Source organism: Schistocerca serialis, chromosome 1 (assembly GCF_023864345.2).
Source record: "Schistocerca serialis cubense isolate TAMUIC-IGC-003099 chromosome 1, iqSchSeri2.2, whole genome shotgun sequence".
NCBI classification, from domain to species: domain Eukaryota; kingdom Metazoa; phylum Arthropoda; class Insecta; order Orthoptera; family Acrididae; genus Schistocerca; species Schistocerca serialis.
Window position 1 is genome coordinate 878822043 of NC_064638.1, and position 23254 is coordinate 878845296.

Sequence of the window (23254 nt, forward strand, 5' to 3'; positions counted from 1 at the left end):
TTGGTCTACTCCTAACAAACGCACGGCCGTCACTGGCACCGAAGCTGAACCAGCTTTCATCAGAAAGCACAAAGATCTCGACCCTCCCTCTCGCTTTTACTTGACACCACTGACGTCGCAAGTGGTTTGGGATCAGTGTTACGCACGCTACAAGGCGTCTGCCTCGGAGATGTCCAAGACGTAATTGATTTGTAACAGTTCGTTGTGTCACTGTGGTGCCAACCACTGCTCATATTACTGCTGCAGATGCCGTATGATGCGCCAGAGCCATACGCCCAACACGATGGTCTTCCCTCTAGGTACTACTACATGGCCGCCCGGGGCTACATTCCTGGCAAGTCTCCAGTATCGCAGAAGGAACATCCAGCTCCTCATAGCCCTATTACATGATCTCGTTGAAACTCATTGAGGTATTGATAATGGCGTATTTTTCGCCTTACAGGGATTCTTGACAAACATCAATTCACCTAGTCCAGTCTCTGATGTAAGTAACGCTTAAGAGCGTTACAGCGTGTATTTAAAGCAAATCTGGCTTGCTTCCTCATAGTGGCGCTGCTAGTGCACTGTTATGCAAACTGGCGCAAAATTGAATAGAAATCATCCTTCAGATGTAGAAACACGTCCACTTAAATTCGTTTACGTCACACAACTCTTTGGTGGTGCAAATTTTTTCCGTCGGTGTATTTACTCGAGCTGGATAATTTGCGGTTTCCTGTCTTAGCTGTATTAGGCTCTCTAAATAGCCCTTCGTTCCTGATCGCAGCTCTCTCGGTGCCTAACGTTTGACGCCGCTGCCGCAGCCGGTGGCAGCAGGGCAGCCGCTAGCCGTTGCGTCAGAGGCCCGCCCGCGCGACAGCGAGAGCGGAACAGGCCGGGCGCGGTGTACACAGCCGGTGCTCGCCAAGCCGCGCCTGCCGACCTTGACCCGGTTGCGCCGAGTGGCAGCGGGGGAGGCGGGGCCGCCTGCGAGTCGGCGAGTGTACGAGCAGCGGAGGTGCCTGCCGGCAGGACCGGGGCATGCACTCTGACAAGCCATTAGTCAGCCCAGTGTCGTTTCCTGACAGCTTTCCGCAACACGGCCGTATAAACGAATGCTGGATTGCTGGCAGTCTCCCTCGTTTTATGCCAAGGGGAGACAACGTGACTACGCGCAGCCAGGTTATGGGAGTACTTGATCCCTATCTCGCAACGTTGCTCTCAAGCAACATCAAAATTGCACACTGTTTCTGCAACATATTGCGAGTTTCGTCCTTGGAAGGGCAATAGTGCTTGCAAGCAACGTTTAATCTCTCTTACAAAACTATATTTTTTCTTTGGTGAGACGTTCCCGAATAGTATGCATATTTAAGACACCGGGAAAGGTTATGTGAGCATCAGTTACCGTCGTAGCAGTTTCGCTAGATTTTGTGGTGCGGTTTTTTCGTATGCCAGGAAAATTTTGTATACGAGGGGCGTTCTTGTAATGCAACACTTTTCCGCAGACAATTTCGGTCGAAAAATGCGGAATTTACTGTGGTACATAGTGAAATATTTCCACTTCAGCTTCTATAGTTTCATGAAGATCAGGTCGATAGGTGGCGGCGCTATACGTAGGCTTCAAAGTGGCGTCTACAACGGAGGTGCGTTCGAAGCAGCGGGCTGTCATTGAGATGTGGCGACGAACACGCTGAAGTCACCTGCATTCCGGTCGGAGCTGCAGGTGGAAGCGGCCGCGCGCGCGTGTGTGTGTGTGTGTGTGTGTGTGTGTGTGTGTGTGTGTGTGTTAAAGAAGGCTTTGATCGAGAGCTATTAATGTGTAAACGAATAACAGTCTTTTCGTTGTCTCTGTCTGCAACAACTGTAATTACTGAAACTCTATTGTTTTTCAATGCTGAGGCGTTGTTAGGTAATATATGTGCATATGACTACTGATCACACGCATTCTCTAAACAAAACACACATATGTGATTGTCGGCTTTCCCTGTGTATACTGCTGATGAAATCTTCTCGCGCTTCCGTCCGGGTAGCTGAGTCGAAAATCCGTGACTTCCGATGAGTGTCATTCTCATCATCTCCGGCAGAACGGATTTTCGACGTAGCCACCCGGATGGAAGCACGAGAAGATTTCATCACCAACACACAGTTTCAATATTCTTTACTACATACAGAACAAAGATCCAGTATGAAGTACTATGTCATTTTGATAGTGCTGCTGATCAATGGATCCAAGTTGTGAACTGCTTCCTCTGCAGAAATCTTGAGTTTATAATTGTATGTCATTTCGGATAACGCATAGAAAGACACACGTTGAAATCGAGGGAACGTACGCGTAGCGTTCTTCCTCTGGAAATTATATGTCCCAGAAATGAGTCTCCTACACCGATTACTAACGTCTTGGTACTGCGGCATATGTGCACTACATAGTACCGCGATCGATCTTACGACGGCGCGTTTTGGCTGCAGGTACATTGTTAACGTAATGTGGGGCGCACAGACGCAACTGTGAATGTCGATAATTATCACCGTCGTCTCCGAGATTTTGGAGAAACAGTATGAACAGATGTGAGTCAAAATTATTGGGATTGCTTTTGGTCCCGGTTAATTCAGAATAGTATTATTTTTACTTGACATCTACGGGCTCATTAGAAGACTCATTTCCAGAGTTCACATAAAACGGTCGATTCCTTTTCCAAACAGAACCAGTTGCTTCAAAATTACCTACCTACCACATTATCTGGTGCATCCAAGTATAAAATTCAATGTGGAAATGGTGACAAAATAGCTGCTAGTTACTAAAGGCTTGGCTACCAATAACGAAAGGAAACAAGTAATTACCAGGAATGTATAGTTTGCAAAGAGTTCATCTTCAGCGAAGCTAAACTGAAAATATGTTTGACAGCAGGAAATAACTTCAATGCCGCCAAAATGTAAGTATCTTCGCGCGAATTCACTACTCACAATCGCGGGATTCACTACCTCTTCTGAATATGAACTTAAGTGTCTTGACGATACTTTATTACACCTTCCGGTTAAGAGAAAAATAACCGATTCTGTAGAGAAGCTGGGATCACTTTCTATTTCGTTCACGGTGTGGACAGGAAGTATCAATTAACTTACCGGTGAAATTGAAGAGAAATTCTGCCTAATGAAAGTAACTGTTATGTATAATGCAAGATACTGATTTATTTACTTTGGGTTTACCGAGATATGTTCCATCAATTCCTGTGATATCACCAGATGGTTTTTGTTTATTATTGTGACTGCCACACCAGTAGCTTTAGAAGAGCAAGGTAACGAGGAAATAAGAAAAACACATTGTGGCTAGCTGTACCACCTGTACAATTCCACTGTTGAAGAAGCGCGGGGGATGGCGGCTGACGAAATACGCAACACAATCCATAAACTTCAGAACTATTGATCTGTGCTTATCAATCACGAAACATATGAATACTGTCACTTAATATTAGGCACCTATTACCTTCGAGATAACTGACCTACTATGGGAGTATATTATGTTAAAACTGTACTTTTTTCCTACAAGTAAATGGTTAAAATTTAGATACATTTTGTTACTAGGTCTTGACATCGGCTGGTTACACGAGGAGAACACGGCACGAATTGAAGGTAAGCTGCTGTTGGAAGCTTTTATAACCCACAGCTATCTCACATTTTCCACTTGCAAGAACAAAGTCAACCGTCAAAATGCAAAATCTGATCAAAAGCTTCAGGACACGTCTTAATGCCCATTAATATGGTATGTGCCCAGCCTTCACCTTTATGACGGCTTGAACTCTGCTGGGGAGACTTTCAATGAGATGTCTGAGTGTTTGTGGAGGAATGCCAGACCATTATTTCTCAAGATCCTAAAGTGGAGGAGGTAGTTATGACGGAGGCTGTGGTCTGGGGCGAAGTCGACGTTCCAACTTCTCCCAAAGCTGTTCCATTGGGTTCATGTCAGGATTCTAGACGATCTAGTCCATTACGCGAATGTTTGTTCACAAAAAATTGCATCGCACATGCTGCTTCATGACAAGAGTGTCTTCATGCTGATACGGACAACCATCATCTCCTAACTGTTCCTCTCCTGTAACACAGTTCACGATGCTGTAAATTGTTTTCATATCCTTCCGTATCTTGCGTTTTCTTAAGCGCAATGAGGGAACAACATTCTAACCACGAAAAACACACCTGTTACCGTAACGCCATCTCCTCCGTTCTTTACTGTTGGTACTACACACGATGACAGGAAAGTCTTCCATGCATTAGCCAAACCAAGATCCTTTCATCGAATAGCTAAAGGGTTTAGTGAGGTTGTTCATCCTAAATCACTCGTTTCCAGACATCCACTGTCCAGTGCTGCAGCCCTTTACACCCCCTGCAGCTTCGTTTAGTGACTACAAAAATGTGTGGCTTATAAGGGGCTGCTCAACCACTGCACACAATTCTTTTTAACATCTTTACGCACAGGAATTGTGCCAACTGGACTGCTGGTAGCAGTTCGGAACTCAAGAATGGTTTCTTTCGCGGATTCCACCGATTTTCCTACAACTGCCCTCCACAATGCTCGACGGTTCCCGTTCGTCAGTACATGAGGCCTGCCTCGTCGTGGTTTGGCTTACCCTTATCCTTTGCGTTTCCCCTTTGAATCACGTCACCAACGGTCGAATTGCCCGGCTTTAGAAATGCTGAAATTTCCCTGATGGAGCAGTTACTCGGCTGACAACCAATGACTGGTTCACGTTCGAAGTCACTGAGCTCTCCCGACAGTCATTCTGCTGTTACCGCTTCTCTTCTGACCACACTAAACCCCCCGCCTCCTTTTGTACTTGCTGGTCCAAGTCTCGTACAATGTATTAGTTAATTCCTCGTTACATAAATGTGTCTGGGTACTTCAGAGATTTTACTGTAAATGGCCTGGTGTACCTTTTTTTACTAGTCAGTATCCATTACACGTTCTGGCTTACTTCTGTTTGCTACTGAACTGATGCGTTTGTCTGTTGGCGGGACAGGTTGCAAGTTCAGTCTGATAAGATTTATTTATTTATTAGTAGGCAGGCAGGTGCTCTCCCATACCCTTCGCTGGTTATGCCCCTGTAGGCCATTATCGATCGCAACCGCCATGGTAGCGGAGAGCGCTAACACACTCCTTCCTGGACTCGAGTAGGAGCGCCGGCCCCGAATCGAATCCGCCTGGCGGATTAACGATGAGGGCCGGTGTGCCGGCCAACCTGAATGTGATTTTAGGCGGTTTTCCACACCCCGCTAGGTGAATACCGGGCTGGTCCCCACGTTCCGCCTCAGTTACACAGCTCGCAGACATCTAAACACGTTCGCACTATTCCATGAATTACACTAGACGCAGACAGTTGGGGGTACACTCATTCCTTCTCGGTGGGTACGGGGTAGCGACAGGAAGGGCAACTGGCCACCCCTTAAAATTAACATGCCACATCCGATTAACCTGCAGACCACGCAGGTCGGGATTAATGCGAGAGAGAGAGAGAGACGACTGTCCTTCAGCAGCAAAGTCGAGACGCGTGGGTAGGTCACAAAGAACCCTACTCTCAAGGAACTGGAAGGAGATGCAAAAATATGCGCCGGCCGGCAACAGAAGGCGGTACCCGCCCCGTCCCGGAGGCTGTAACAGCGTGACGTAACGGTCCAGGGCGGGCGCATAATGCACTCCGCGGCATAATGTCGACATCACTTCGGCCGCCTTTGTCCCGGCGGAGCTGCTAAACCGCGCCGCTGCTGAAGATCCTGCCCGCTAGCGCCCAGCCCTACCAGGAGTCGCGTCCGTCTTTCTTCAGCACTTGCCACACCGGCGTACCTCACATCGAATTTTGTCGTCCGGTCTTGAAATTCTTCCGGATATCCAGATTACGAAACTTCTTCTGTGTACACAAAATAGTTTCTCCCTTTTTCCTTTTCTCACTCTTTCATAACGACTGAGCATCCATTCACCATCTCGGAAAAAAAGAAGAAAAAACAGCTGGAGCTCGAGTGAGGAGCTGCAGTCCATTTCCAGAAGATCAGATCGAACGACATATTGTATTGCGACGGTTTTATGACTGTATACGATTGTTAACCTATTTTCAGAAATCTGACTTACGAGTGCATTAGGATTGTCTTCCATGGCCAGAATGTGTTCTTTCAGCACTAAGCAACATGACTTGCACGGCTTGAAGATTGTTGAAGCTCGTTGCTGGCTCATAACACTCCGGATATTTGTCAAACAAAAAATGTATGAGTATATATAATGTGTGTGTGTGTGTGTGTGTGTGTGTGTGTGTGTGTGTGTGTGTGTGTGTGTGTGTCGAGAATTTCAACGATTTTTGCCTGTTTTCGATGTAGACACTGTCAACATATCGGTCCCCGGCGTTCGAAGACCGAATCAAAATCTCTACATTAGTTCCTCGAACTAGGCCAAAATCTCTACAGTAATTCCTCGAACTAGGCTGGATGTATAAAAAGAATCAAGCATGAGACTTCAGTTAACAAATGAAGATATAGAAGGTTTAATAAAGTATTTTTTATTTACTTATTAAAACATGACTACAATTTACATCTTATGTTCGCATGCAGTAATGTTTATTTGTTAGCCTTTTGACGTATGATGAAGGCAATGATTGTTTTAATGAGCAAAAGATATATTTTATGTGACATAATTACAGGTTAACAATTTTCAGATTTATTTACGGATGTTTGTGCTATTGTATAGCGGATGCAGTTAAATGACCATGAAGATAATGAATGGGAACTGCTATAAAAACACAGAAAAATAAGATATCCAACCAGTTTAATACGGACCTGGCGGTATCGGAGTCCGTAACTTGTACTTACCTTTAAAATGAATTAACTTGGCGTAAATCATATCAAACGGAAGAAAGCACACGACTCGGTCTTCTGTCGAGGCAAGTGGGTGACAAAAGTTTGTCTTGAAAAAATGTTCCCTTCATTAGTGACAGCTGGATAAACAGGGAAGTTGTACATCTGGTAAGTCGTCAAGTTATCACTTGTGAAACTGAAAACTCTCTTGCTCTTGAGTTCATTTTAAGTTTGATTTGTAATGTCTTACAATATCACACAATTTCAGCTACTGGTTTCATTTCTTGTAGAATGAGTGTTTCTTACAGCCCGTAATTCTAAGGAGACAGATTTAGTTGGGCGTGCTCGCTGTGTTGCAGGTTTTGGACGCGTCGTGTGCTGCATTTGCCATTGTGTGGAGCAGTGCTAAATTCAGTACAGCACACAAATGTTTAACTCGCACGTTTTGTCTTGTAGAGTCTGCTTATGCATGCTATTGGACGTCATTAGCATGGAGTGCGCCGATGCAGCAGGCCATCTTAGAAAGCAAAGGTGAATTGGAACGGAGAATTTTGAGTGTGATATTTAACCAGAGTTCCTGGAAGCAGTGCCAGTGGAGTCAGCTGCCCGCCATGGAAGCTTGTGAAATGATCAGAACGGAAGAACTTGGTAAGTACCGGGACAGAGCGCCCGATGAACGCAGGCACCTGTATTGAGCGGGACATCATGAGACATTCCATGTCGCTCTTGGATCGCAGGTAGCCCCTTGCAATCAGAGAATCCAATCACACAAACCAAAGATTAATCCTTATTTTTATAACGCAGGTTTCGCATGCTGAAGAGGATAACAGCAGAAGTACCTGACCCCTAAATTCTCACACGTGTAGGCGTGGAATTATTTTCATGGAGTATCTTTCGCGAAAAACTGTTTCCGCACAGTCAGTTCAGGCCAATGTAGCTTACATTCGAAAGCAGTGAGTTATATAAGCAGTAATTGTAAATTTTTGAGATGGAAAAAGGATTAAATTTTAATATCGCATGGAACACGAAGTCGTTAGAGACGAAGCACAAGCTCAGATCAGGAAAGGGCGGGGGAGGGGGATTATCCGCGTCATTTTCAAAGAAACATTCTCGGTATATAGCTTCGGAGACTTAGAGGAAACACGTAAAATATAAAACTGCGTGGCCGAGCAGAAAGTTCAAGAGGATTCCTCCCCAAATGTTCTAAGAAGGGAAACTCCCCACCGCAGCCCCCTTAGATTTAGTGGTAAGAGGGCCCAGTGGACAGCCGTCAAAAACTGAATACAGATCAAGCATGAAAACTGGAAGGTGGTGTACTGGACTGTGAAAAAAAAAAGGCGAAACCGAAACAGTGAACGGTCCAAGGACAAGAACTGCAGCACAGAGCAGCCCCAATGTGCAGAGGCGTCATGGATAAGGTGTTGGAGCGTCACGCGGGCGAGCCGTGTTCTAGCCTCCCTCGTGCCAATTTTTATTTTTTCTTCCGCTGTTCAATATATTCAAATTTGCGTTTGGGCCGTGGTACGTCCGCTTGCAACAGCGACATGTAAGGTAGGGTCCCATAATGACAGTGGATTCTGCACGACTACTCTATTAGAAGCAGAAAGGAAGTTACTTTCGGATGGGGAACCACAACAGTTTGATGACAAGGCGACAAGCAACCGAATCCTCCACCGGAAAACACATCTGGTGTGTCAAACACGGCATTAGTGACAGCACGCGTGTCATATGATAGGATTCTCTTATCGACGCACCTAGTTTGTACGCCTGGTAGGTGAGTGAGATATGCCTCCTTGCCCCATTTAGACGTTCGTACGAATGTGACCACTCCTGAGGAAATGATGGAGGCATAACACGAGGGTGGTTTGAAAAGTTCTCGGAATCACCACGAGCGGTCAGCGTGATATTCATTGGTCTCTTGCCTGTAAGCACGTGCCACGTCAGTGCTCTAGGAAGAGTTGTGACCGTGACGTGGCTGTGTTGTTGTTCCCGCGTAGTGATTTGCAAAGAAGGAAAAAAATCGAGATTCGAGCAGTGATTAAGTACTTAGTAAAGAAAGGTATGAAGGCAGAGGACATTCATGCCGACTCCCAGAATACACTTGGGGACTCTGCTACTTCATATTCAACCGTTGCCATGTGGACAAATGAATTTAAATTTGGTCGGGACAGCTTAGATCAGGCTGTTCCAACCGAGCTCCAGGGAGCCGGAACGCTCACTGCGGCAGCTCGGAGCCCGCGTGGAGGGGGAAAGCGAACTCACTGCCCCCTGGCCGCATGCAGCCGTAATAATCCGTGCTCAATGACAGCTATGACTAGCCGCGGGAGCCCTGTACCTCTGTTGGAGGATACCTTTCTATTCATTGAGAGGCATGGTCGACCGCAGTGTTTTGTATGTCATAAAGTATTTAATTCTGCGAAGAGGTACAATATACAGAAGTAAATACAGTCAGGTAGAAGGCGTTACACGCAGAGAACTGGTAGCCAGGCTTAAGAACGACATACCAGTAGACGTATGTTTAAAAACGGTTTCGTAATACGGAGGGTATCAAAACATGTAACATAGTTCGTGTTCTGTAATGCACCAAGAGGCACTGTGTGCTGAAACGGTAGAGCTGGGTGGCGTAATGAAAGATGTCGTGAAGTGTGTGAATTTTGGGCGTCGTCAAAGGATTCCTGAAAGATGTGGAAGCGGAGTATGGGGATATATCTTACCACAGTACAGTTCGTTGGCTGAGTCGTGGAAAAGTTCTTGATGTTTTCTTTGCCATTAGTGAGGAAATACCCCTTTTCTAGAAATGAAAGGGGAAGAAATGCGTTGTCTGAAAGATATAAAATGAATATCAGACCTGGCGTTCCTAGCTGACATAACCATGCATCTGAATAATTTAAATCTGTCATTGCAGGGCAAAGGGCAGCTAATCGTTGACATGCACGACCAGATCAAAGTGTTCATGAATAAGTTACGTTTATTTGAGAGGCAGATGAGTAATGGACATCTAACGTTCTTCAATCATCTTGCTTCTTTAAAACTACCTGAAGGTACTACTTTCGGCGATTACCAAGCAAACTTAAAGCAGCTCATCACGTCGTTTGAAACACGATTCTGAGACTTCACTAGTTTGGAAATGGAACTTACGGTGTTCAGCACTCCTTTTTCAGTTTCCACCGATGACTTGTCATCGTCACTTCAATTGGAGATTATTGATTTGCAAAATTCAACTTTGTTGAAAGAGAGGTACTACAACACGTTGTATTTGTCACGATGGTAGTGTTCATTACAGAAAAAACATTTCCCAAACTTCACAACAATGCCGCTCAGATCATGTGCATGTTCTGATCTACGTTTTGATGTGAGCAGCTTTTCTGAGCAATGAAAACAGTTATAAAGTAAGGAACGATCACTTCTTCAGGATGCAACAATGAAGGCCATCCTCCGCATTAACGCTGCGAACACTTCGACGCCTGATATTTCCGATCTTGCAATGAAAAGAAAATTTCAAACTACAGAGGCCCAATAAATTTAGAATGCAATTTCTTGTAAAACATTTGTTTCTTATTTATTTCCTGAAGATCGTATTTCCTGGTGTAGCACGTCACCACGTCTTAGCAGCTAAGAGTGTGAGGTTGTCGATCTTGTAAGATGCAGCTGGCACATCAAAACGCCCGTCTTGCCGCCTGCCTCAGCCAGCCGTGCCACGTGCCGGCACAACTTGACTGGTCACAGCGAGCGACACGGCTCCCTGGAGCAGGGAGCGCTCCGCGGCTGACAACGGAGCCCACGAGCTGGAACAGCCTGGCTTAGGCCGGTATTACACTATCAAATTTCTTTGCCAAAGATGTGATCCAATATTCCGTCCAATATATTTGACAAAGATCTTTGACGTAGCGCTAGAAGGGGTATTACACTGTCATCAAATTTCTCGTCAAAGTTCAAGATGGCTGACAACAACTCGTTATTTAACCGCAGCAGTTCTACGTACTCCAATTGCATTGTGTGCACATGCGGAAAAGAAGTGGGGGGAAAAAATGGAACCATACATACGAGGTTGACAGTCTTAAAAGTCCTGGGATTACAACTCGATAATAAATTCAGTTGGGAGGAGCACACAACAGAACTGCAGAAACGCCTTAACAAATCGCAATTCGAGTGTTAGCAGACATAGGCAACATAAAAATGAAAAAGCTTGCATACTTTCATTCCATAATGTCATATGGGATAATATTTTGGGGGTAAATCTTGAAGTCAAACAACAGTTTTCAAGGTCCAAAAGCGTGTAATACGTATTATTTGTGGAGTAAATTCACGGACCTCCTGCAGAAACCTCTTCAAAGAACTGGGTATACTAACTACTGCCTCTCAGTATATTTACTTCTTAATGAAATTTGTCGTAAATAATATATCTCTTTTTCCAACAAACAACTCAGTTCATACATACAATACCAGGAACAAAAATGATCTGCACAAGGACTTAAAAGCACTTACTTTAGTTCAAAAAGGGGTCCACTACTCAGGAACACTCATCTGCAATAATTTGCCTGCAAACATAAAAAATTTAGTTACAAATAAAGATCCGTTTAAAAGGAGCCTGAAAGACTTACTACTGGCCAACTCCTTCTACTCCATTGGCGAAATTTTTATAGAAACAAATGATGTATTGTATTTATTCATACTATTAGTATTGTTATCTCAGCTTAAAAAAAATCGACATGTTCCACATCCATAAGGATCTCCTCAGCACGGATCTATGGAACGAAAAACTTATCTAATCTGGGTGAAGCCGTGGGTTTTACGACGACACGATAAAAGCATTCAACAAAACTTGTTACGTGAGCTTACAGTGGAAGACGTCAAGTCGTACATCAGTTACTTAAGAATGGATGAGCATACATTTCTGTATGTGCTCAATGAAGTGTATCCTCATATCACAAAGCACGATATTCACTTAAGAACTGCTCTATCTGCAGAAGACAGGCTCACTATAACACTCCGATTCCTTGCTACAGGAGAGGGTTATGTTAAGTTAGGTCGGGTTAGGTTAGGTCTCCAATCTTCCTAATCTATTTTTGTATTCAGGGTGCCACACGTTGTAAAGCGCCTCATCAGCTTCAGACATCTCTATTAATTTTGTAGTTGTCGGCACACACCAATTGTATTTACCGGCAATGGTTATACAGACGACAGAACGCTGCAGCGATGCTAGCGCTCCATGTGGTAACATGTCACATTGCAGTGAACAGAAGACAAGCGGTTTCTTTGATCAAAAATACAGCGAGGCCCTAGATTTGATCAAATATTGGACGACATTTGACAAAGTCCCTATTACACTATCAAAAATCTTTGACAAAGATATTGGACAAAGCTACTGGACAAAGAAATTTGATAGTGTAATACCGGCCTTAGATGATAATCCGCGCAGTGGTCGGCCAAGATGTGGCACTACTCCAGAAATCACTGCAAAAGTGCACAAAATGGTCATGGAGGATCGCCGATTGAAAGTGCATGAAATTGCTCACGCTTGCCAGATGTCATCTGAAAGGGTATATCACATTTTAACTGAAGAATTAGAAATGAAAAAATTATCTGCAAGATGGGTGCCGCGACTCTCGGCGCTGGATCAGAAACGTAAGAGAATGGGCATATCGGAACAATGTTTGGCCCGTTCAACGAGATACCAACAAGATTTTTTGCGCCGGTTTGTGACCACAGATGAAACTTGGGTACAGTACTATATCCTAGAGGCAAAACAAGTCAAAGCAGTGGAAACGAAGGAGATCCTGTTTTTAGATTATCTCCCCATTGGGTAAACAATTACAGTACAATACTATGCTAACCTCTTGGACAAATTGCAACAAAAGATACACGAAGAAAGGCCAGGTTTAGCAAGGAAGGAAGTCAAGTTCCATCAAGACAATGGGCGCCCGCACACGTGCCGTCGCCATGGCAAAATTACACGAACTAAGGCATGAATTGTTTCCACACCCGCCTTACTCACCTGATATGGCTCCGTCAGACTCCCATCTCTTCCCTAAACTGAAAATTTTTCTTGGTAGATGAAGGTTAAAAAAAAAAGGTTAAAATGGCTCTGAGCACTATGGGACTTAACATCTATGGTCATCAGTCCCCTAGAACTTAGAGCTACTTAAACCTAACTAACCTAAGGACATCACACAACACCCAGTCATCACGAGGCAGAGAAAATCCCTGACCCCGCCGGGAATCGAACCCGGGAACCCGGGTGCGATGAAGGTTCACTTCAAACGAAGAGTTGATAGCAGGAGTTGACAACTATTTTGCAGGCCTGGAGGAAACTTATTTTCGAGATGGGATCAAGGCAATGGAACATCGTTGGACGAAGTGCATTGATCTACCAGGAGACTACATTGAAAAATAAAAAATGTTTCCATGATGTAAGTACTTTTTTTATTCCGTTCCGAAAACTTTTCAAACCACCCTCATAGTTCGTCATATAAGTTGCAACAAATGAACGCAACATTTTCACAATCACAATGTTTTTCTGTGCTCTGTCGAAACATGTTAATAACATTTTTGAAGTTGCGTTCCGCTTTGGAAGTTTTGACTCTTGAATTCCTTTGGTGTAACATAGTTCACACCCGAGTATTTGTTGTTTCATTTCTGCGAGACGTCCTCACCATTCATCACATTTACTTGCCACGGCAACGTATTCTTAACATATGGCTCATATCCTGTAACAAATATGACAGTTGCCAAGACTACAAAAAGAACGAGCATTTAAGTGACCAGACGGGCAGTTCATAATGTTGTGAAAACAAAATAAAGGAAAATAAAAATATATGGCACGAATGAATTTTGAAGACGACATGCTCGGTTTACTGTCCAACCCCGTGACCACTTAACCACGTCGCCGCGGCTTTTCAGCTCTCCAGATATTGCACTTATTAAGCTTGGGCCGTTTACTGTCTTTATTTTGCTTTTTTCTCACAGTTCAGTACACCTTATTTCTGTTTCCATGACTGATCTGTGTTCAGTTTTTGACGGGCTAAATCCTAGGTGGGGGAGGGGGGGGGGGGTGCGATAGGGAGTTTCCCATCGCATCTCCGATGTTGTTAAGGTAATATGGCTGTGGAACCAGAGTAAGAATATACTTTCTCTTCCAGCAGACTTAAAGATACACTGCATAGCCCGTGGAAGCGAAGAGGGCGTGTTACACTTTGGGGCGGAACATTTGAGGCTGATGGCAGGAGTTCAGTAAGTAATGCAACTTTTTTGAAAAAAATGCAGCATTTTTTGTGGGGCATTCTGGAATATTCCAGTTTCAGTCCCATGGAGTTCCGATAGGTGTCGGCGCTATACGTAGCCTTTAAAATGGCGTCTGTATCGTAGGTGGGTTCTAAGCAGAGAAATGTCATTGAGTTTCTTTTGGTGGAAAACCGGTGCATCTCAGACATTCATAGGCGCTTGCAGAATGTCTAAGGGGACCTGGCAGTTGAGCAAAAGCACGGTGAGTAGTTGGACGAGGCGTCTGCCATCATCGCGCAAACCTTCCCGATCTCCCGCGTGCCGGCCGACCACACACAGCTGTGAAACTGAAGAACCGGCTGCAGCGTTTTCATCGCCATAAAAATACAAATAAACTTCTTCTCCACACAATTCTGCGCACCCGAGAGGAGCTCATAAAACTTCAATGGATTGTTCTTCCTCATCCACCCTACAGCCCGGATCTCGCACCTTCCGACTTCCATCCATTTGGCCCCAGTCGATTAGTAGTGTTTCCATGCGGTGATACAGGGCCTCCCGGTACAATGGCGCAAGGCCGTCGCATTGAACGGAAATTACATTGGAAAATAGGGTTTTGTAGCCAAAAGAGTGGGAGAATAATACGGTATATTGGAAACCTGAATAAAGCCAACCTGCCTTCAGAAAAAAAAGTGTTGCAGTACTTACTTTGGGGAGGGGGATCTCGCGTGCGCCATATGTCTGTGAACCGTGTTAACTTTGCTCTGTGTGTTATCGTTATTTTAACAGATTGTAGGCTATATCTTATTTTCTGGTGCGAAATCTGGGGACCAGCTCAAAATTTGCAGAAACTAGTGTGGAAAACCGCCTGAAAACCACACTCAGGTTGGACGGTGTACCTGTCCTCGGGCATGTATCACCTCCTAGCGCCTTCCCCCTTACTCTGTACGAGCGGGTTACACTGCTCAGCAACTATCTCCAAAATGCACGACAGATCCTTTAAAGCATACGCTTTAACTTGATCTGTCCGCCGTAGGGTACAGTGTAACTACAGAGAGACGTTTAAAGGGACGACGGAATAAGTAAATTTGTAGTAATTGTTTCTAAGGGCTTGAAGATTATTCGGTTGCAGACAGTGCATTAACCCAATTACAGGATGTAGCAAAATGGAACTGCTAGTCGTTTCGGTCGTGCGCAACTTTTTCTTCACGTCCACAACATGGAAAAACTGGAGTTACGAAAAAAAGTCAAGGCAAAATTCATTTTTCATGCAGTTCAAGGGTACATTTCTCCACCGTGTTCTGGCAAGGCAATCCTTCTCAACGAGAAAAACGAAACGGCATAGTTCGGTCGCCACGTGCGACACATGTGGCATCCAAGTCTCGTAAAACAGCGCAGGGGACCACCGATCGGTCGTTACAGCTTGCAAGCCTGCAAACGATAGTGAAACTCGTGATTCGCGCCAGAATGTGGGCGGGTTACCGCTGCTCAAATCGTCACCTGGTCAGAAGAAGACCCGGCTGGTGTTTACGTCTGTTACGCGAGGCAGCGGCCGGCGTAACCTCGGCACGGTTTTGAGTCCGCGCCAGCAACTCACGTAAACTGCTCTCAGCAGCGAGTGGCGAACGTGCCTCCTAGATGCCAAGGTAAAGCACCGTAGCCGGCGGTGAGGAAATGCTCGTCAAAAAATTACAGTGATAAATTATCTCCTGTGACAAACAAGTCTACTCAAAGTTACTGCAGCGGTCCGCCGCTTCATTAACCCGTAACTGGTACACCTGGGTCCCAGGGACCCGAGCGAAATTTCTTTTTTCCAGCTCCGTGATGTGTGTGGTAGCACTGACTTCCCTCTCCCTGTACTCTCCTAACAATCAACTGGCTACCAGCCCACAACATTGTTGCAGGCGTTTCTTTGTTAGTTTTGTTTCTATAAAGGTGATCGGGTCCCGTGGACCCAGGTGTACCGTTAGTGAAAGTTTTCTTTTCGTGGCATTATTTCCGGTATCTTGGATTTACGGTGTAGTGCTTCAGAAAAATGAGCGAGGAAGATACTACAGATAATCTGAACGAACCATTGGACAGTGATATTGAAGACATAAGTGGAAGCGACAGTGACTATGAAATTAGTGAACATGAAACTGGAAGTGATGAAAGTGATGATGGAGACAGTAACAACGAACAATCTGGAACTAATTATATCTATGGAAGAAACAGATTCAAGTGGTCAACAACACCCAGCATACGTGGAAGAACCTCTCAAACCAACATCATTGCTCCAATTCACTTTCCTGGCATACGTAATGCAGCTAGACAGGTAACAGAAAAGACCCCTCTAGCATTTTGGGAACTACTTTTCAGCAAAGAAATGATTGCAGAGGTAGTACTCAGAACCAATGAAAAGATTATGTCATTGCCACCTGAGTCAAAAAAGAATTCTCTTTCAAATCTAACAGACAGTACTGAAATAAAAGCTGTCATAGGTCTTTGTTATTTGTGGGGAGCCTTCAAGTCAAACAACGAAGATCTGAATGGTTTATATGCTACAAACGGCACTGGTAGACCAATTTTTAGGGCAACTATGCCCTTGAAACGTTTGCTGTTTTTATTACGTTGCCTTCGTTTTGATGATGCAGCAACCCGTGACGCAAGGAAACTCACAGATAAACTGTACCACATCTCTTGGCTCTTCAATTCATTGATAGAAGCTTGTCAAGAAAACTATTCAGTCGGAGAGTACGTCACTGTTGACGAAATGCTTGTAGGATTCCGTGGTAGATGTCCATTTAGGATGTACATTCCATCCAAGCCACGGAAATACGGTATAAAAATATTTATTCTAGCTGATGCCAAAATGCACTACTGTTTGAATGCAGAGATATATTCGGGAAAATCAGCTGTAGCCATCCCGCGCCGTGTCCTCTTACCAACAGCTGTTGTCATGCGGTTGGTTGAACCAATCAAGGGAAGTAACAGAAATGTGACAGGGGACAACTGGTTCTCAAGTGTGGAGTTGGTCAATGAGTTGTCGAACTGTAATTTGACTTATATTGGCACCATGAGAAAGAACAAGGCTGAGCTACCACCAAGCTTTTCAACAGCAAAGGGCAGAAATGTGTCTTCTTCAATCTACGGATACTCTGGTTCTGTAACAATACTTTCACACGTCCCCAAAAAGAACAAGGTTGTCAACCTGATATCGACAATGCACCATGGAGAATGTATGGTGGAAAATAAGCCTGAAATAATCCATGACTACAATAAAACAAAAGGTGGAGTTGACGCACTTGACGAAAAGACGCATAATTACACGACTTCTAGAAGAACAAGGCGGTGGCCTATGGCAGTCTTCTACACTATGCTAGATATAGCAGGTGTAAATGCTTTTGTTTTGTACCATGGGAAAGAAGATACTGATGATGTGACACGCAGAGAATTCCTCATTGAACTAGGTACACAACTCATAAGTGATTGTATGAAAAGAAGATTGGATTCTCCATTTTTGAGAAAAGATATCCGAAATTCCATTTGTGATATTCTAGGCATGACCCCCTCCAAGGCATCAGGAACATCCCAGGTTCACAGTGAAGCTGGTGCTACTAAATCGAAGAGGAAAAGATGCTCAGTGTGCCCATCTAAAAAAGACAGGAAAGCATCCCGGGCGTGTGCCAGATGTCGAACACCATTATGTTTGGAATGTTCCACTGCTTTATGTCCAAACTGTTTCGGTAGTCTGGATGAATGAAATAACTGAAATGGACTGGTGAAGATGCTGTATAATTGAAACCTAATATTTTGTCATAATTTCTGCTATTTTCAAAGATCACATAGTCATTTAGCTGAGAAATGTACTAAAATTTATCCAAAAGTTGTGCCTGCAGAAATTTTTATATTGATTTTGAACTTTTCTTCTGGCTTACTGTTGTGAAGCATAGTACATTTTGTGTTTAAACGTGAAGTTTCAGTTGTCTATCTTACTATTTGTAACTGATGTGCAGGACTTTCCAAAAGTATATTTTTCACATTTCGTATTTTATGCAGTTTATTGTCCTTTTTTGTAACATCTTTAAGGTATGACCATAAATGAGGAATGTGGTTTTAAAACATTAGTAACAAAACATTAATAAAAGTTTCATATTTAAATTTCATTTAAATGTGTTTTTTTTACCAAAATATACTCAAAACTTGGGTGGGTCCCGAGGACCCAGATGTACCTTATGTGTTACAATTTATAGGTGTACCAGTTACGGGTTAATCTAATGTGCCGCATGCGTCTACACTTGTATATTTTGTTTATCTACCGAATCAAGTATTCATACAGCCATTATATTTTCGATCCCTGCCGCTGCAAGGCCGTTCCACAACACTTGGGACTTTACATTGCTTTCCGTTAGGTAAAATGTAACACTATTAACTCACATTCATATTTGCTAACCATCCATTACTCAAATCAACCGTCACTGGCAGTTACGAAAGAAAACAGTAACAGTGAACACATAACATAAACAACAGCCTACGTTGTTAACTATGATGAGAAGTTTCTTTTATGTGCCAGCTGCACTTCCCATTTTTTTAACTAAAGCTACCTGATAGCGACGACATTATTCTCCTCATGGCGTGCCCTTTGCGGCGTGTCGGGGTTTGAAACTTCGTGTGCTGTGCAGGCTGCAAATTAGAAATTCACCTACCTCAGAACAGCGTCTGCTCACTTGGCAACGTAGATACTTACAAGATGATGTAAAAGCATCGTTGATAAAAAAACACCATCTAATATCTACAATTACTGAGGCCGCACAACTCTAGTAATGAAAAAAAGTTCTATAGAAAAACTTCAATAAAAAATTTATCGGGCAGTAAGATAATGCATTGGCTTCTGGAAAATAATATCCGAAGTTACAACACAAAAATGTTTATTTGTTTTTATAACCAAAGAAACGGTACTATTCAGTCCACATTTAAACTATTGGTTATTTTCGTCAAGTTCACAATTCATACACTCATTTCCACTGCAGCCAAAAATCTGTCCAAACCCGACCCGAGTTAAACGTTTCCACAGTCATTAATTCCACCACTAACATGAGTTATTACATTCGATCCTTCTGGTGGATTTCAAAAAAGAAATTGCTCGCCAAAAATGCTCAGTGGTTGAATACTGAAATATGTTACGCAGATACTACGAAGGCCAAATTTTCACACACGAATATCGTTCCAACAATACAGTTCTAAAACTTATAAACTTCACAAAACTGTCCGTAATTACATCAGCGTTAGTCACGACACGTATCAAACGCGAGGAACTCAATATTCCTTCATTTTACACATTATTTTGGCTCGCACTAGTAACATGACAGTCCGCATTCATTCAAAGCCAGCGAGACTCCCTTCTTGTGGCCTCACTCCCAGTATAGCTGTCAGGTAACGAACGGGAAGCGTCTCAATTCTGATTGGGTAACCATACTCACTGCCAATCAGAATGCTCGCTCATGGTCATACTCGCGCCAAAACTGGCCTACACCAATCCTTACATACAGACGCAACTACGTCATTCTGATGTACAAATATTAAAGTAATGTTTAATAAACGAAAACGAAGAGGCAATAAATCTGGAAATAGCCTTTAGATACAGATAATACTCCAGCTGACTTTGTGGCTGCTCTGTTACAATAACAGTAACACATAGACATACTTCATCAGCAGAGTGGGTAAATTCCCTATGAACATTTTCCCACGATAAGCTTGCGTAACTCTTACAGGTTACTTGACGGTACACAATGCAACATTAAAATTTGACGAATGCCGGACGTACACACTCATTCACTCACATATACTCCCATAACAATCTTAGACACCAATAATAATTTTGTCTGACTTTTATATACGGAAACGAAAAATTCTTAAAGTTTTAATATGAAAATCTCAACCAATTAATTCTGCACCCTGCGAGCTGTGTTTATGTTTTTAGATTATACCAAAGGTTAAGCTATCGTATTTCCTAACTGAATTTAGTTACCTAAATGTCGGTTTTTGACTTTTTTAGCAATTTTTTATCTCTGAAACTATGATAGTTATAAAGCTGAAGTTTGGATACAATCTTCTGAATGTCAAAAGGTAGTGTACCTATTTTGAAAATGATTTAATAATATTTAATATCATTTATTTAGGTTCTTATGGGTAATGAATATACGCGTCCAGTAAGAGACATTGGATAGCTTTCCCACGGCAGGTAGTGACAGATGCGCGCGTGTCTCCCGGTTAGGCCGGCAGATGTCAGCCCCCGAAGTTACATGCAGCTAAAGTGCGCTTCATTTATGTCGGCGGCCGAGTTTAGGTTCGTTCTGCGCATCTGACGTCACAAAACACAGTCAGCCAATGAACAGAGAATGACGTTGCCACATCTCGACTGCAGTGCAGAGCATGGACGAGTGTCTTCAGTTTTAGAAACGTTCAGTCATAAATAAAGTAATAGAACAAAAGCAATGTCTTGATAGCAGACATTCTTTTATAGAAAGTTTGGAAAAAGCATTCTTTATACCAATTGCTTCATATTCTATTAATTAATTAAAACAAACAAGCAATAAGTCTCCTAATTCAGGTGATAGCAAGGAAAGATGTTTGTATCACTCTCACGAACAGCTTTTTCGCAATAAAGAACAGCGGTAATTGTTTATTTCCTATTGTACTTCGACGAAGCGTGAGTAATTCATAGTCATACCAACAGTGTTTGTCAGTATTTTGCGTGACGTCTTATACTGCTTGTGGCGTTATGTAGTCAGACGAGGTGCGTTAGCGTACCGGTAAAGGTATTGGGCTGCTACGCGATAGGTTATGAGTTCAAACCTTGTGCGGTGCTTAACATTTTCATTATTTAAAAACAATATCGAAGTGCCTTACTTCACGAATTATATTCGTTTGAATGCAATTTTTTGAAATTTCTAGTGCTTTGTCTCTTCATTAACCCTTTCGCTGCTGCAGACACGTGCTCCCCGCATTCCGCGCTGTGCGCGATTTCGTCATCACTGCACTGCTCGCCTGTGCAGACACATGGTGTTCCCACTGCTTTGACACACTTATTATTCGATTTCACAAAAACTATTTGGCCCAAAAATTTGATTTTTACACGTCTTCTTGACTGATACCTTCCCCCAATAAATGACTTAATTTTGTTTCGATGCTCAACGCAGTTATTATGCAGCATTAAATGTAGTAAACCATTGCACGAAATTTTGAAGAGTTTGCAGAGGTAGAAGTCTATAGCGTATACTTTCCGTATGGTCGATTTTACTTGCCACAATGTTGAGAATAAAATGTGGACAAGATACCTAAATTTCATATAAAATTTACTGTATAACAATATCTCATTAAATGTAAGTACGACATAGGTGTCGTATGTAATATTGAGAAATATTCCGTCTTTCGCGACTGTAATAAAAGTATTATTTACGGTTAAAGGCGCTGCAGTCTGGAACCGCAAGACCGCTACGGTCGCAGGTTCGAATCCTGCTTCGGGCATGGATGTTTGTGATGTCCTTAAGTTAGTTAGGTTTAACTAGTTCTAAGTTCTAGGGGACTGATGACCTCAGCAGTTGAGTCCCATAGTGCTCTGAGCCAGCCAGTATTATTTATACCGGACGCGTTTGGCTTTATTTTACAGCACTTTAATCAAGGAAAGGTATGGCACATACACAATGGTACTCATGTTCTCTTTCTTGTTTTTGTTCCACAGTCGCAGTTTTACCAATGGTACTGAAATATATTCCTCTTCTGCAACTGTAATAAGGGACTTATTTAGACCAGACGCGTTTCTCTCTTTTAAAGCATCTTCAGTGGACAGCATTTTGTCTCCTCCATTGCCAAGTCACTTTTCGTAGTTTTGTGCTGCGGTAACACAATGTTCAACGTTTGTGTTGGCACATTAGTGTTTTAGCAAATAAATGATGTTTGTGTGTGCCACACACAAAAATTATATTTGACATAGCTCAGTGCACTTCACTGATAGACGGTATATTCAAGTCCTAATGTTTTAGTAAGTCCACAGTTTTGTTTAATGCATTATGTCTACTTCCTTTTGATTGATTGAAGTGCTTTAAAATAAAGCTAAACGTGCTCAGTGTAAATAATACTTTTGTTACAGTCGCGAAAGACGGAATATTTCTCAATGTTACATACGACACCTATGTGGTACTTAAATGAGCTATTGTTACACAGTAAATTTTATATGAAATTTAGGTATCTTGTCCACATTTTATTCTCAACATTGTGGCAACTAAAATCGGCCATACAGAAAGTATACTCTATGGACTTTTACCTCTGCAAACTCTTCAAAATTTCGTGCAATGGTTTACTATATTTAATGCTGCATAATACCTGCGTTGAACATCGAAACAAAATTAAGTCATTTATGGGGGGAAGGTATCAGTCAAGAAGATGTGTAAAAATCTAATTTTTGGGCCAAATAGTTTTTGTGGAATCGATTGATAAGAGTGTCAAAGCAGTCGGAACACGATGTGTCTGCACAGGCGAGCAGTGCAGTGACAAAATCGCGCACAGCGCGGAATGCAGGGAGCACGTCTTTGTAGCAGCGAAAGGGTTAATGCGGCCGTGGTGGCTTTACTTCACGAACTGCGCACTCCCCCCTACACGTAAGCTTGCGAACTATGCTATACTATGGCGCTGCTTCTACTGGCGCGTGCGTCGTATGCAACTGGCAACGCAGCAATCTCCCGTGTCTGGGCGGGCATGCGCAAGCCGCCAAGATAAAAGAATTGAACTATAGCTAGCTATACTAAAACAAACGTACGCTCGGAACAAACTTGCGACGCTACACCTTCTGGACTATCTTCAGGTACCGCACAATTCAATTCACTTTATTGTCATGATTTTAAGATATGTTTTCTTGAAAAACTGAACAGCTTGCACATAATCAGTTCACATGTCAATATAAACTGTTTTATAACACACACTAAAAAGAGAGAGAGAAAAAAAAGCGCGCCACGAAGGCATTATCCGAATGGGACAAAAATCGATAAATCTAACGTACACGTACAGACAAACAAATGAATACAACTGAATGATTTATTCAAGAGAAAGAGCTTCACAAAACGAGCAAGTCAATAACGTGTTGGTCCACGTCTGGCCCTTATGCAAGAAGTTATTCGGCTTGGCACTGATTGTTAGCGTTGTTGGATGTCCTCCTGGGGGATATCGTGCCAAATTCGATCCATATTGCGCGTTA